The following is a 15,948-nucleotide window of genomic DNA, read 5'->3' as shown; positions in this document are numbered from 1 at the left end:
TCTGAGAGTAAAAATTTGTTGAAAGATGAACATTTTCAAAACGGACCATTTTGGTCATCTCAGAGCAATTTCATCAGGTCGCGGGTCAACGATCGTTTTGCATGAAAAATTGAACGTTCTTGCATGAACATTAATTTACTCTAAATGTTGTTTATATCTCTTCCCGCAGTGAATAAACACATTTTAAGCTCTTGAAGTGAGCATTTGGGTCCTTTTAAGTCACTTTTAACCATGAGCCAAATCTTGAATTTTGGCTCCCTAGAAGCATGAAAATTACTTTAAAGATGCTCATTTTATCTCCAAAATTGATGATCCACCTCTGAAAGTCAAAATTAGTTGAAAGATGGAAATTTTCAAAATGGACCATTTTGGTCATCTCAGAGCAATTTCATCAGGTCGCGGGTCATCGATCGTTTTGCATGAAAAATTGAACGTTCTCGCATGAACAATAAATTCACTCTAAATGTTGTTTATATGTCTTCCAGCAGTAAATAAACACGTTTTAAGCCCTTGAAGTGAGCATTTGGGTCCTTTTAAGTCACTTTTAACCATGAGCCAAATCTTGAGTTTTGGCTCCCTAGAAGTATGAAAATGACGATAAAGATGCTCATTTTATCTCCAAAAGTGATGATCCACCTGCGAGAGTCAAAATTAGTTGAAAGATGAAAATTTTCAAAACGGACCATTTTGGTCATCCCGGAGCAATTTCATCAGGTCGCGGGTCATCGATCGTTTTGCATGAAAAATTGAACGTTCTTGCATGAACATTAATTTACTCTAAATGTTGTTTATATCTCTTCCAGCAGTGAATAAACACGTTTTAAGCCCTCGAAGTGAGCATTTGGGTCCTTTTAATTCACTTTTAACCATGAGCCAAATCTTGAGTTTTGGCTCCTTAGAAGCATGAAAATGACGATAAAGATGCTCATTTTATCTCCAAAAGTGATGATCCACCTCTGAAAGTCAGAATTAGTTGAAAGATGGAAGGTTTTAAAAAGGACCATTTTGGTCATCTCAGAGCAATTTCATCAGGTCGCGGGTCATCGATCGTTTTGCATGAAAAATTGAACGTTCTTGCATGAACATTAATTTACTCTAAATGTTGTTTATATCTCTTCCAGCAGTGAATAAACACGTTTTAAGCCCTCGAAGTGAGCATTTGGGTCCTTTTAAGTCACTTTTAACCATGAGCCAAATCTTGAGTTTTGGCTCCCTAGAAGTATGAAAATGACGATAAAGATGCTCATTTACCTGTGAGAGTCAAAATTAGTTGAAAGATGAAAATTTTCAAAACTGACTATTTTGGTCATCTCAGAGCAATTTCATCAGGTCGCTGGTCATCGATCGTTTTGCATGAAAAATTGAACGTTCTCGAATGAACATTAATTTACTCTAAATGTTGTTTATATCTCTTCCCGCAGTGAATACACACGTTTTAAGCCCTCGAAGTGAGCATTTGGGCCTTTTTAAGTCCCTTTTAACCATGAGCCAAATCTTGAGTTTTGGCTCCCTAGAAGCATGAAAATTACTTTAAAGATGCTCATTTCATCTCCAAAAGTGATGATCCACCTCTGAAAGTCAAAATTAGTTGAAAGATGGAAATTTTCAAAATGGACCATTTTGGTCATCTCAGAGCAATTTCATCAGGTCGCGGGTCATCGATCGTTTTGCATGAAAAATTGAACGTTCTCGCATGAACAATAAATTCACTCTAAATGTTGTTTATATGTCATCCAGCAGTAAATAAACACGTTTTAAGCCCTCGAAGTGAGCATTTGGGTCCTTTTAAGTCACTTTTAACCATGAGCCAAATCTTGAGTTTTGGCTCCCTAGAAGTATGAAAATGACGATAAAGATGCTCATTTTATCTCCAAAAGTGATGATCCACCTGTGAGAGTCAAAATTAGTTGAAAGATGAACATTTTCAAAACGGACCATTTTGGTCATCTCGGAGCAATTTCATCAGGTCACGGGTCATCGATCGTTTTGCATGAAAAATTGAACTTTCTTGCATGAACATTAATTTACTCTAAATGTTGTTTATTACTCTTTCCACAGTGAATAAACACGTTTTAAGCCCTCGAAGTGAGCATTTGGGTCCTTTTAATTCACTTTTAACCATGAGCCAAATCTTGAGTTTTGGCTCCTTAGAAGCATGAAAATGACGATAAAGATGCTCATTTTATCTCCAAAAGTGATGATCCACCTCTGAAAGTCAGAATTAGTTGAAAGATGGAAGGTTTTAAAACGGACCATTTTGGTCATCTAAGAGCAATTTCATCAGGTCGCGGGTCATCGATCATTTTGCATGAAAAATTGAACGTTCTCGCATGAACAATAATTTACTCTAAATGTTGTTTATATCTCTTCCCGCAGTGAATAAACACGTTTTAATCCCTCAAAGTGAGCATTTGGGCCTTTTTAAGTCACTTTTAACCATGAGCCAAATCTTGAGTTTTGACTCCCTAGAAGCATGAAAATGACGATAAAGATGCTAATTTTATCTCCAAAAGTGATGATCCACCTCTGAGAGTCAAAATTAGTTGAAAGATGAAAATTTTCAAAACTGACCATTTTGGTCATCTCGGAGCAATTTCATCAGGTCGCGGGTCATCGATCGTTTTGCATGAAAAATTGAACGTTCTTGCATGAACATTAATTTACTCTAAATTTTGTTTATATCTCTTCCCGCAGTGAATAAACACGTTTTAAGCCCTCGAAGTGAGCATTTGGGTCCTTTTAATTCACTTTTAACCATGAGCCAAATCTTGAGTTTTGGCTCCCTTGAAGCATGAAAATGACGATAACGATGCTCATTTTATCTCCAAAAGTGATAATCCACCTCTGAGAGTAAAAATTTGTTGAAAGATGAACATTTTCAAAACGGACCATTTTGGTCATCTCAGAGCAATTTCATCAGGTCGCGGGTCAACGATCGTTTTGCATGAAAAATTGAACGTTCTTGCATGAACATTAATTTACTCTAAATGTTGTTTATATCTCTTCCCGCAGTGAATAAACACATTTTAAGCTCTTGAAGTGAGCATTTGGGTCCTTTTAAGTCACTTTTAACCATGAGCCAAATCTTGAATTTTGGCTCCCTAGAAGCATGAAAATTACTTTAAAGATGCTCATTTTATCTCCAAAATTGATGATCCACCTCTGAAAGTCAAAATTAGTTGAAAGATGGAAATTTTCAAAATGGACCATTTTGGTCATCTCAGAGCAATTTCATCAGGTCGCGGGTCATCGATCGTTTTGCATGAAAAATTGAACGTTCTCGCATGAACAATACATTCACTCTAAATGTTGTTTATATGTCTTCCAGCAGTAAATAAACACGTTTTAAGCCCTTGAAGTGAGCATTTGGGTCCTTTTAAGTCACTTTTAACCATGAGCCAAATCTTGAGTTTTGGCTCCCTAGAAGTATGAAAATGACGATAAAGATGCTCATTTTATCTCCAAAAGTGATGATCCACCTGTGAGAGTCAAAATTAGTTGAAAGATGAAAATTTTCAAAACGGACCATTTTGGTCATCTCGGAGCAATTTCATCAGGTCACGGGTCATCGATCGTTTTGCATGAAAAATTGAACTTTCTTGCATGAACATTAATTTACTCTAAATGTTGTTTATATCTCTTCCCGCAGTGAATAAACACGTTTTAAGCCCTCAAAGTGAGCATTTGGGCCTTTTTAAGTCACTTTTAACCATGAGCCAAATCTTGAGTTTTGACTCCCTAGAAGCATGAAAATGACGATAAAGATGCTAATTGTATCTCCAAAAGTGATGATCCACCTCTGAGAGTCAAAATTAGTTGAAAGATGAAAATTTTCAAAACTGACCATTTTGGTCATCTCGGAGCAATTTCATCAGGTCGCGGGTCATCGATCGTTTTGCATGAAAAATGGAACGTTCTTGCATGAACATTAATTTACTCTAAATTTTGTTTATATCTCTTCCCGCAGTGAATAAACACGTTTTAAGCCCTCGAAGTGAGCATTTGGGTCCTTTTAATTCACTTTTAACCATGAGCCAAATCTTGAGTTTTGGCTCCCTTGAAGCATGAAAATGACGATAACGATGCTCATTTTATCTCCAAAAGTGATAATCCACCTCTGAGAGTAAAAATTTGTTGAAAGATGAACATTTTCAAAACGGACCATTTTGGTCATCTCAGAGCAATTTCATCAGGTCGCGGGTCAACGATCGTTTTGCATGAAAAATTGAACGTTCTTGCATGAACATTAATTTACTCTAAATGTTGTTTATATCTCTTCCCGCAGTGAATAAACACATTTTAAGCTCTTGAAGTGAGCATTTGGGTCCTTTTAAGTCACTTTTAACCATGAGCCAAATCTTGAATTTTGGCTCCCTAGAAGCATGAAAATTACTTTAAAGATGCTCATTTTATCTCCAAAATTGATGATCCACCTCTGAAAGTCAAAATTAGTTGAAAGATGGAAATTTTCAAAATGGACCATTTTGGTCATCTCAGAGCAATTTCATCAGGTCGCGGGTCATCGATCGTTTTGCATGAAAGATTGAACGTTCTCGCATGAACAATAAATTCACTCTAAATGTTGTTTATATGTCTTCCAGCAGTAAATAAACACGTTTTAAGCCCTTGAAGTGAGCATTTGGGTCCTTTTAAGTCACTTTTAACCATGAGCCAAATCTTGAGTTTTGGCTCCCTAGAAGTATGAAAATGACGATAAAGATGCTCATTTTATCTCCAAAAGTGATGATCCACCTGTGAGAGTCAAAATTAGTTGAAAGATGAAAATTTTCAAAACGGACCATTTTGGTCATCTCGGAGCAATTTCATCAGGTCACGGGTCATCGATCGTTTTGCATGAAAAATTGAACTTTCTTGCATGAACATTAATTTACTCTAAATGTTGTTTATTACTCTTTCCACAGTGAATAAACACGTTTTAAGCCCTCGAAGTGAGCATTTGGGTCCTTTTAATTCACTTTTAACCATGAGCCAAATCTTGAGTTTTGGCTCCTTAGAAGCATGAAAATGACGATAAAGATGCTCATTTTATCTCCAAAAGTGATGATCCACCTCTGAAAGTCAGAATTAGTTGAAAGATGGAAGGTTTTAAAAAGGACCATTTTGGTCATCTCAGAGCAATTTCATCAGGTCGCGGGTCATCGATCGTTTTGCATGAAAAATTGAACGTTCTTGCATGAACATTAATTTACTCTAAATGTTGTTTATATCTCTTCCAGCAGTGAATAAACACGTTTTAAGCCCTCGAAGTGAGCATTTGGGTCCTTTTAAGTCACTTTTAACCATGAGCCAAATCTTGAGTTTTGGCTCCCTAGAAGTATGAAAATGACGATAAAGATGCTCATTTACCTGTGAGAGTCAAAATTAGTTGAAAGATGAAAATTTTCAAAACTGACTATTTTGGTCATCTCAGAGCAATTTCATCAGGTCGCTGGTCATCGATCGTTTTGCATGAAAAATTGAACGTTCTCGAATGAACATTAATTTACTCTAATGTTGTTTATATCTCTTCCCGCAGTGAATACACACGTTTTAAGCCCTCGAAGTGAGCATTTGGGCCTTTTTAAGTCACTTTTAACCATGAGCCAAATCTTGAGTTTTGGCTCCCTAGAAGCATGAAAATTACTTTAAAGATGCTCATTTCATCTCCAAAAGTGATGATCCACCTCTGAAAGTCAAAATTAGTTGAAAGATGGAAATTTTCAAAATGGACCATTTTGGTCATCTCAGAGCAATTTCATCAGGTCGCGGGTCATCGATCGTTTTGCATGAAAAATTGAACGTTCTCGCATGAACAATAAATTCACTCTAAATGTTGTTTATATGTCATCCAGCAGTAAATAAACACGTTTTAAGCCCTCGAAGTGAGCATTTGGGTCCTTTTAAGTCACTTTTAACCATGAGCCAAATCTTGAGTTTTGGCTCCCTAGAAGTATGAAAATGACGATAAAGATGCTCATTTTATCTCCAAAAGTGATGATCCACCTGTGAGAGTCAAAATTAGTTGAAAGATGAACATTTTCAAAACGGACCATTTTGGTCATCTCGGAGCAATTTCATCAGGTCACGGGTCATCGATCGTTTTGCATGAAAAATTGAACTTTCTTGCATGAACATTAATTTACTCTAAATGTTGTTTATTACTCTTTCCACAGTGAATAAACACGTTTTAAGCCCTCGAAGTGAGCATTTGGGTCCTTTTAATTCACTTTTAACCATGAGCCAAATCTTGAGTTTTGGCTCCTTAGAAGCATGAAAATGACGATAAAGATGCTCATTTTATCTCCAAAAGTGATGATCCACCTCTGAAAGTCAGAATTAGTTGAAAGATGGAAGGTTTTAAAACGGACCATTTTGGTCATCTAAGAGCAATTTCATCAGGTCGCGGGTCATCGATCATTTTGCATGAAAAATTGAACGTTCTCGCATGAACAATAATTTACTCTAAATGTTGTTTATATCTCTTCCCGCAGTGAATAAACACGTTTTAATCCCTCAAAGTGAGCATTTGGGCCTTTTTAAGTCACTTTTAACCATGAGCCAAATCTTGAGTTTTGACTCCCTAGAAGCATGAAAATGACGATAAAGATGCTAATTTTATCTCCAAAAGTGATGATCCACCTCTGAGAGTCAAAATTAGTTGAAAGATGAACATTTTCAAAACCGACCATTTTGGTCATCTCGGAGCAATTTCATCAGGTCGCGGGTCCTCGATCGTTTAGCATGAAAAATTAAACGTTCTTGCATGAACATTAATTTACTCTAAATTTTGTTTATATCTCTTCCCGCAGTGAATAAACACGTTTTAAGCCCTCGAAGTGAGCATTTGGGTCCTTTTAATTCACTTTTAACCATGAGCCAAATCTTGAGTTTTGGCTCCTTAGAAGCATGATATGACGATAAAGATGCTCATTTTATCTCCAAAAGTGATGATCCACCTCTGAGAGTCAAAATTAGTTGAAAGATGAAAATTTTCAAAAAGGACCATTTTGGTCATCTCGGAGCAATTTCATCAGGTCGCGTGTCATCGATCGTTTTGCATGAAAAATTGAAAGTTCTTGCATGAACATTAATTTACTCTAAATGTTGTTTATATCTCTTCCCGCAGTGAATAAACACGTTTTAAGCCCTCGAAGTGAGCATTTGGGCCTTTTTAAGTCACTTTTAACCATGAGCCAAATCTTGAGTTTTGACTCCCTAGAAGCATGAAAATGACGATAAAGATGCTAATTTTATCTCCAAAAGTGATGATCCACCTCTGAGAGTCAAAATTAGTTGAAAGATGAACATTTTCAAAACTGACCATTTTGGTCATCTCGGAGCAATTTCATCAGGTCGCGGGTCATCGATCGTTTTGCATGAAAAATTGAACGTTCTTGCATGAACATTAATTTACTCTAAATTTTGTTTATATCTCTTCCCGCAGTGAATAAACACGTTTTAAGCCCTCGAAGTGAGCATTTGGGTCCTTTTAATTCACTTTTAACCATGAGCCAAATCTTGAGTTTTGGCTCCCTTGAAGCATGAAAATGACGATAACAATGCTCATTTTATCTCCAAAAGTGATAATCCACCTCTGAGAGTAAAAATTTGTTGAAAGATGAACATTTTCAAAACGGACCATTTTGGTCATCTCAGAGCAATTTCATCAGGTCGCGGGTCAACGATCGTTTTGCATGAAAAATTGAACGTTCTTGCATGAACATTAATTTACTCTAAATGTTGTTTATATCTCTTCCCGCAGTGAATAAACACATTTTAAGCTCTTGAAGTGAGCATTTGGGTCCTTTTAAGTCACTTTTAACCATGAGCCAAATCTTGAATTTTGGCTCCCTAGAAGCATGAAAATTACTTTAAAGATGCTCATTTTATCTCCAAAATTGATGATCCACCTCTGAAAGTCAAAATTAGTTGAAAGATGGAAATTTTCAAAATGGACCATTTTGGTCATCTCAGAGCAATTTCATCAGGTCGCGGGTCATCGATCGTTTTGCATGAAAAATTGAACGTTCTCGCATGAACAATAAATTCACTCTAAATGTTGTTTATATGTCTTCCAGCAGTAAATAAACACGTTTTAAGCCCTTGAAGTGAGCATTTGGGTCCTTTTAAGTCACTTTTAACCATGAGCCAAATCTTGAGTTTTGGCTCCCTAGAAGTATGAAAATGACGATAAAGATGCTCATTTTATCTCCAAAAGTGATGATCCACCTGTGAGAGTCAAAATTAGTTGAAAGATGAAAATTTTCAAAACGGACCATTTTGGTCATCTCGGAGCAATTTTATCAGGTCACGGGTCATCGATCGTTTTGCATGAAAAATTGAACTTTCTTGCATGAACATTAATTTACTCTAAATGTTGTTTATTACTCTTTCCACAGTGAATAAACACGTTTTAAGCCCTCGAAGTGAGCATTTGGGTCCTTTTAATTCACTTTTAACCATGAGCCAAATCTTGAGTTTTGGCTCCTTAGAAGCATGAAAATGACGATAAAGATGCTCATTTTATCTCCAAAAGTGATGATCCACCTCTGAAAGTCAGAATTAGTTGAAAGATGGAAGGTTTTAAAACGGACCATTTTGGTCATCTAAGAGCAATTTCATCAGGTCGCGGGTCATCGATCATTTTGCATGAAAAATTGAACGTTCTCGCATGAACAATAATTTACTCTAAATGTTGTTTATATCTCTTCCCGCAGTGAATAAACACGTTTTAATCCCTCAAAGTGAGCATGTGGGCCTTTTTAAGTCACTTTTAACCATGAGCCAAATCTTGAATTTTGACTCCCTAGAAGCATGAAAATGACGATAAAGATGCTCATTTTATCTCCAAAAGTGATGATACACCTCTGAGAGTCAAAATTAGTTGAAAGATGAACATTTTCATAAACGGACTATTTTGGTCATCTCAGAGCAATTTCATCAGGTCGCGGGTCATCGATCGTTTTGCATGAAAAATTGAACGTTCTCGCATGAACATTAATCTACTCTAAATGTTGTTTATATCTCTTCCCGCAGTGAATAAACACGTTTTAAGCCCTCGAAGTGAGCATTTGGGCCTTTTTAAGTCACTTTTAACTATGAGCCAAATCTTGAGTTTTGGCTCCCTAGAAGCATGAAAATGACGATAAAGATGCTCATTTTATCTCCAAAAGTGATGATCCACCTCTGAGAGTCAAAATTAGTTGAAAGATGAAAATTTTCAAAACGGACCATTTTGGTCATCCCGGAGCAATTTCATCAGGTCACGGGTCATCGATCGTTTTGCATGAAAAATTGAACGTTCTTGCATGAACATTAATTTACTCTAAATGTTGTTTATATCTCTTCCAGCAGTGAATAAACACGTTTTAAGCCCTCGAAGTGAGCATTTGGGTCCTTTTAATTCACTTTTAACCATGAGCCAAATCTTGAGTTTTGGCTCCTTAGAAGCATGAAAATGACGATAAAGATGCTCATTTTATCTCCAAAAGTGATGATCCACCTGTGAGAGTCAAAATTAGTTGAAAGATGAAAATGTTCAAAACGGACCATTTTGGTCATCTCGGAGCAATTTCATCAGGTCACGGGTCATCGATCGTTTTGCATGAAAAATTGAACTTTCTTGCATGAACATTAATTTACTCTAAATGTTGTTTATATCTCTTCCCGCAGTGAATAAACACGTTTTAAGCCCTCAAAGTGAGCATTTGGGCCTTTTTAAGTCACTTTTAACCATGAGCCAAATCTTGAGTTTTGACTCCCTAGAAGCATGAAAATGACGATAAAGATGCTAATTTTATCTCCAAAAGTGATGATCCACCTCTGAGAGTCAAAATTAGTTGAAAGATGAAAATTTTCAAAACTGACCATTTTGGTCATCTCGGAGCAATTTCATCAGGTCGCGGGTCATCGATCGTTTTGCATGAAAAATGGAACGTTCTTGCATGAACATTAATTTACTCTAAATTTTGTTTATATCTCTTCCCGCAGTGAATAAACACGTTTTAAGCCCTCGAAGTGAGCATTTGGGTCCTTTTAATTCACTTTTAACCATGAGCCAAATCTTGAGTTTTGGCTCCCTTGAAGCATGAAAATGACGATAACGATGCTCATTTTATCTCCAAAAGTGATAATCCACCTCTGAGAGTAAAAATTTGTTGAAAGATGAACATTTTCAAAACGGACCATTTTGGTCATCTCAGAGCAATTTCATCAGGTCGCGGGTCAACGATCGTTTTGCATGAAAAATTGAACGTTCTTGCATGAACATTAATTTACTCTAAATGTTGTTTATATCTCTTCCCGCAGTGAATAAACACATTTTAAGCTCTTGAAGTGAGCATTTGGGTCCTTTTAAGTCACTTTTAACCATGAGCCAAATCTTGAATTTTGGCTCCCTAGAAGCATGAAAATTACTTTAAAGATGCTCATTTTATCTCCAAAATTGATGATCCACCTCTGAAAGTCAAAATTAGTTGAAAGATGGAAATTTTCAAAATGGACCATTTTGGTCATCTCAGAGCAATTTCATCAGGTCGCAGGTCATCGATCGTTTTGCATGAAAAATTGAACGTTCTCGCATGAACAATAAATTCACTCTAAATGTTGTTTATATGTCTTCCAGCAGTAAATAAACACGTTTTAAGCCCTTGAAGTGAGCATTTGGGTCCTTTTAAGTCACTTTTAACCATGAGCCAAATCTTGAGTTTTGGCTCCCTAGAAGTATGAAAATGACGATAAAGATGCTCATTTTATCTCCAAAAGTGATGATCCACCTGTGAGAGTCAAAATTAGTTGAAAGATGAAAATTTTCAAAACGGACCATTTTGGTCATCCCGGAGCAATTTCATCAGGTCGCGGGTCATCGATCGTTTTGCGTGAAAAATTGAACGTTCTTGCATGAACATTAATTTACTCTAAATGTTGTTTATATCTCTTCCAGCAGTGAATAAACACGTTTTAAGCCCTCGAAGTGAGCATTTGGGTCCTTTTAATTCACTTTTAACCATGAGCCAAATCTTGAGTTTTGGCTCCTTAGAAGCATGAAAATGACGATAAAGATGCTCATTTTATCTCCAAAAGTGATGATCCACCTCTGAAAGTCAGAATTAGTTGAAAGATGGAAGGTTTTAAAAAGGACCATTTTGGTCATCTCAGAGCAATTTCATCAGGTCGCGGGTCATCGATCGTTTTGCATGAAAAATTGAACGTTCTTGCATGAACATTAATTTACTCTAAATGTTGTTTATATCTCTTCCAGCAGTGAATAAACACGTTTTAAGCCCTCGAAGTGAGCATTTGGGTCCTTTTAAGTCACTTTTAACCATGAGCCAAATCTTGAGTTTTGGCTCCCTAGAAGTATGAAAATGACGATAAAGATGCTCATTTACCTGTGAGAGTCAAAATTAGTTGAAAGATGAAAATTTTCAAAACTGACTATTTTGGTCATCTCAGAGCAATTTCATCAGGTCGCTGGTCATCGATCGTTTTGCATGAAAAATTGAACGTTCTCGAATGAACATTAATTTACTCTAAATGTTGTTTATATCTCTTCCCGCAGTGAATACACACGTTTTAAGCCCTCGAAGTGAGCATTTGGGCCTTTTTAAGTCCCTTTTAACCATGAGCCAAATCTTGAGTTTTGGCTCCCTAGAAGCATGAAAATTACTTTAAAGATGCTCATTTCATCTCCAAAAGTGATGATCCACCTCTGAAAGTCAAAATTAGTTGAAAGATGGAAATTTTCAAAATGGACCATTTTGGTCATCTCAGAGCAATTTCATCAGGTCGCGGGTCATCGATCGTTTTGCATGAAAAATTGAACGTTCTCGCATGAACAATAAATTCACTCTAAATGTTGTTTATATGTCATCCAGCAGTAAATAAACACGTTTTAAGCCCTCGAAGTGAGCATTTGGGTCCTTTTAAGTCACTTTTAACCATGAGCCAAATCTTGAGTTTTGGCTCCCTAGAAGTATGAAAATGACGATAAAGATGCTCATTTTATCTCCAAAAGTGATGATCCACCTGTGAGAGTCAAAATTAGTTGAAAGATGAACATTTTCAAAACGGACCATTTTGGTCATCTCGGAGCAATTTCATCAGGTCACGGGTCATCGATCGTTTTGCATGAAAAATTGAACTTTCTTGCATGAACATTAATTTACTCTAAATGTTGTTTATTACTCTTTCCACAGTGAATAAACACGTTTTAAGCCCTCGAAGTGAGCATTTGGGTCCTTTTAATTCACTTTTAACCATGAGCCAAATCTTGAGTTTTGGCTCCTTAGAAGCATGAAAATGACGATAAAGATGCTCATTTTATCTCCAAAAGTGATGATCCACCTCTGAAAGTCAGAATTAGTTGAAAGATGGAAGGTTTTAAAACGGACCATTTTGGTCATCTAAGAGCAATTTCATCAGGTCGCGGGTCATCGATCATTTTGCATGAAAAATTGAACGTTCTCGCATGAACAATAATTTACTCTAAATGTTGTTTATATCTCTTCCCGCAGTGAATAAACACGTTTTAATCCCTCAAAGTGAGCATTTGGGCCTTTTTAAGTCACTTTTAACCATGAGCCAAATCTTGAGTTTTGACTCCCTAGAAGCATGAAAATGACGATAAAGATGCTAATTTTATCTCCAAAAGTGATGATCCACCTCTGAGAGTCAAAATTAGTTGAAAGATGAAAATTTTCAAAACTGACCATTTTGGTCATCTCGGAGCAATTTCATCAGGTCGCGGGTCATCGATCGTTTTGCATGAAAAATTGAACGTTCTTGCATGAACATTAATTTACTCTAAATTTTGTTTATATCTCTTCCCGCAGTGAATAAACACGTTTTAAGCCCTCGAAGTGAGCATTTGGGTCCTTTTAATTCACTTTTAACCATGAGCCAAATCTTGAGTTTTGGCTCCCTTGAAGCATGAAAATGACGATAACGATGCTCATTTTATCTCCAAAAGTGATAATCCACCTCTGAGAGTAAAAATTTGTTGAAAGATGAACATTTTCAAAACGGACCATTTTGGTCATCTCAGAGCAATTTCATCAGGTCGCGGGTCAACGATCGTTTTGCATGAAAAATTGAACGTTCTTGCATGAACATTAATTTACTCTAAATGTTGTTTATATCTCTTCCCGCAGTGAATAAACACATTTTAAGCTCTTGAAGTGAGCATTTGGGTCCTTTTAAGTCACTTTTAACCATGAGCCAAATCTTGAATTTTGGCTCCCTAGAAGCATGAAAATTACTTTAAAGATGCTCATTTTATCTCCAAAATTGATGATCCACCTCTGAAAGTCAAAATTAGTTGAAAGATGGAAATTTTCAAAATGGACCATTTTGGTCATCTCAGAGCAATTTCATCAGGTCGCGGGTCATCGATCGTTTTGCATGAAAAATTGAACGTTCTCGCATGAACAATACATTCACTCTAAATGTTGTTTATATGTCTTCCAGCAGTAAATAAACACGTTTTAAGCCCTTGAAGTGAGCATTTGGGTCCTTTTAAGTCACTTTTAACCATGAGCCAAATCTTGAGTTTTGGCTCCCTAGAAGTATGAAAATGACGATAAAGATGCTCATTTTATCTCCAAAAGTGATGATCCACCTGTGAGAGTCAAAATTAGTTGAAAGATGAAAATTTTCAAAACGGACCATTTTGGTCATCTCGGAGCAATTTCATCAGGTCACGGGTCATCGATCGTTTTGCATGAAAAATTGAACTTTCTTGCATGAACATTAATTTACTCTAAATGTTGTTTATATCTCTTCCCGCAGTGAATAAACACGTTTTAAGCCCTCAAAGTGAGCATTTGGGCCTTTTTAAGTCACTTTTAACCATGAGCCAAATCTTGAGTTTTGACTCCCTAGAAGCATGAAAATGACGATAAAGATGCTAATTTTATCTCCAAAAGTGATGATCCACCTCTGAGAGTCAAAATTAGTTGAAAGATGAAAATTTTCAAAACTGACCATTTTGGTCATCTCGGAGCAATTTCATCAGGTCGCGGGTCATCGATCGTTTTGCATGAAAAATGGAACGTTCTTGCATGAACATTAATTTACTCTAAATTTTGTTTATATCTCTTCCCGCAGTGAATAAACACGTTTTAAGCCCTCGAAGTGAGCATTTGGGTCCTTTTAATTCACTTTTAACCATGAGCCAAATCTTGAGTTTTGGCTCCCTTGAAGCATGAAAATGACGATAACGATGCTCATTTTATCTCCAAAAGTGATAATCCACCTCTGAGAGTAAAAATTTGTTGAAAGATGAACATTTTCAAAACGGACCATTTTGGTCATCTCAGAGCAATTTCATCAGGTCGCGGGTCAACGATCGTTTTGCATGAAAAATTGAACGTTCTTGCATGAACATTAATTTACTCTAAATGTTGTTTATATCTCTTCCCGCAGTGAATAAACACATTTTAAGCTCTTGAAGTGAGCATTTGGGTCCTTTTAAGTCACTTTTAACCATGAGCCAAATCTTGAATTTTGGCTCCCTAGAAGCATGAAAATTACTTTAAAGATGCTCATTTTATCTCCAAAATTGATGATCCACCTCTGAAAGTCAAAATTAGTTGAAAGATGGAAATTTTCAAAATGGACCATTTTGGTCATCTCAGAGCAATTTCATCAGGTCGCGGGTCATCGATCGTTTTGCATGAAAAATTGAACGTTCTCGCATGAACAATAAATTCACTCTAAATGTTGTTTATATGTCTTCCAGCAGTAAATAAACACGTTTTAAGCCCTTGAAGTGAGCATTTGGGTCCTTTTAAGTCACTTTTAACCATGAGCCAAATCTTGAGTTTTGGCTCCCTAGAAGTATGAAAATGACGATAAAGATGCTCATTTTATCTCCAAAAGTGATGATCCACCTGTGAGAGTCAAAATTAGTTGAAAGATGAAAATTTTCAAAACGGACCATTTTGGTCATCTCGGAGCAATTTCATCAGGTCACGGGTCATCGATCGTTTTGCATGAAAAATTGAACTTTCTTGCATGAACATTAATTTACTCTAAATGTTGTTTATTACTCTTTCCACAGTGAATAAACACGTTTTAAGCCCTCGAAGTGAGCATTTGGGTCCTTTTAATTCACTTTTAACCATGAGCCAAATCTTGAGTTTTGGCTCCTTAGAAGCATGAAAATGACGATAAAGATGCTCATTTTATCTCCAAAAGTGATGATCCACCTCTGAAAGTCAGAATTAGTTGAAAGATGGAAGGTTTTAAAAAGGACCATTTTGGTCATCTCAGAGCAATTTCATCAGGTCGCGGGTCATCGATCGTTTTGCATGAAAAATTGAACGTTCTTGCATGAACATTAATTTACTCTAAATGTTGTTTATATCTCTTCCAGCAGTGAATAAACACGTTTTAAGCCCTCGAAGTGAGCATTTGGGTCCTTTTAAGTCACTTTTAACCATGAGCCAAATCTTGAGTTTTGACTCCCTAGAAGCATGAAAATGACGATAAAGATGCTAATTTTATCTCCAAAAGTGATGATCCACCTCTGAGACTCAAAATTAGTTGAAAGATGAACATTTTCAAAACCGACCATTTTGGTCATCTCGGAGCAATTTCATCAGGTCGCGGGTCATCGATCGTTTTGCATGAAAAATTGAACGTTCTTGCATGAACATTAATTTACTCTAAATTTTGTTTATATCTCTTCCCGCAGTGAATAAACACGTTTTAAGCCCTCGAAGTGAGCATTTGGGTCCTTTTAATTCACTTTTAACCATGAGCCAATTCTTGAGTTTTGGCTCCTTAGAAGCATGAAAATGACGATAAAGATGCTCATTTTATCTCCAAAAGTGATGATCCACCTCTGAAAGTCAGAATTAGTTGAAAGATGGAAGGTTTTAAAACGGACCATTTTGGTCATCTAAGAGCAATTTCATCAGGTCGCGGGTCATCGATCATTTTGCA

Source organism: Lissotriton helveticus, chromosome 2_1 (assembly GCF_964261635.1).
Source record: "Lissotriton helveticus chromosome 2_1, aLisHel1.1, whole genome shotgun sequence".
Taxonomy (NCBI): Eukaryota; Metazoa; Chordata; class Amphibia; order Caudata; family Salamandridae; genus Lissotriton; species Lissotriton helveticus.
The sequence above is the reverse complement of the archived record's forward strand: the minus strand, read 5'-3'. Positions refer to the sequence as shown.